The 1,178-nt window shown below is 39.7% G+C and overlaps 1 non-coding gene across 1 annotated transcript; it reads right to left on the bottom strand.

Moving 5' to 3' along the window:
* Positions 1-617: 617 nt before the first annotated feature.
* Positions 618-725, bottom strand: LOC127742881 (small nucleolar RNA R71). The gene has a single exon (XR_008004244.1). It is a non-coding gene; the product is annotated as a small nucleolar RNA R71 (small nucleolar RNA).
* Between the last annotated feature and the right edge of the window lie 453 nt (positions 726-1,178).

Raw genomic sequence — 1,178 nt, 5'->3', positions numbered from 1 at the left:
TCTTCTTCTACTAATAATAAAGATCCTCTTTACTGTGACATAGAGGATTCCTCTTCTTTTCTTGTCCTCTTCTCTTTCATATGAGCAGGAACAAGGAAAAAAGCACTCTTGTTGAAGCTGATCCTGAACTTGAAAGGACTCTGAAGAGGAAACTAAGAGAAGCTAAATTACAACAATCCAGAGACAACCTTTCTGAAATTTTCGAACAAGAGAAGGAGATGGCAGCCGAACCCAACAACAATAATGTAAGGAGGATGCTTGGTGATTTTACTAAACTCACGTCCAAGTTTGATGGAAGAAGCATCTCAATTCCTGCCATTGGAGCAAACAATTTTGAGCTGAAACCTCAATTAGTTGCTCTAATGCAACAGAACTGCAAGTTTCATGGACTTCCATCTAAAGATCCTTACCAGTTTTTAACTTAGTTCCTACAGATTTATGAGACTGTTAAGACGAATGGAGTAGATCCTGAAGTCTACAGACTCATGCTTTTCCCTTTTGCTGTAAGAGACAGAGCTAGAACATGGTTGGACTCACAACCTAAAGATAGCTTGGACTCCTGGGATAAGCTGGTCACGGCCTTCTTGGATAAATTCTTTCCTCCTCAAAACCTGAGCAAACTTAGAGTGGATGTTCAGACCTTCAAGCAAAAAGATGGTGAATCCCTCTATGAAGCTTGGGAAAGATACAAGAAGATGACCAAAAAGTGTCCTTCTGACATGTTTTCAGAGTGGACCATATTAGATATATTCTATTATGGTCTATCTGAGTTTTCCAAGATGTCATTGGACCACTCTACAGGTGGATCCATTCACCTAAAGAAAATGCCTACAGAAGCTCAGGAACTTATTGACATGGTTGCAAATAACCAATTCATGTACACTTCTGAGAGGAATTCCGTGAATACTGGGACGCCTCAGAGGAAGGGAGTTCTTGAAATTGATGCTCTGAATGCCATATTGGCTCAGAACAAGGTGTTGACTCAGCAAGTCAACATGATTTCTCAAAGTCTGAATAGATGGCAAAATGCATCCAACAGAACTAAAGAGGCATCTTCTGAAGAAGAAGCTTATGATCCTGAGAACCCTACAATAGCAGAGGTAAATTATATGGGTGAACCTTATGGAAACACCTATAATTCATCATGGAGAAATCATCCAAATTTCTCATGGAAGGAT

Source organism: Arachis duranensis, chromosome 1, assembly GCF_000817695.3.
Source record: "Arachis duranensis cultivar V14167 chromosome 1, aradu.V14167.gnm2.J7QH, whole genome shotgun sequence".
Taxonomy (NCBI): domain Eukaryota; kingdom Viridiplantae; phylum Streptophyta; class Magnoliopsida; order Fabales; family Fabaceae; genus Arachis; species Arachis duranensis.
The sequence above is the reverse complement of the archived record's forward strand: the minus strand, read 5'-3'. Positions and strand labels throughout refer to the sequence as shown.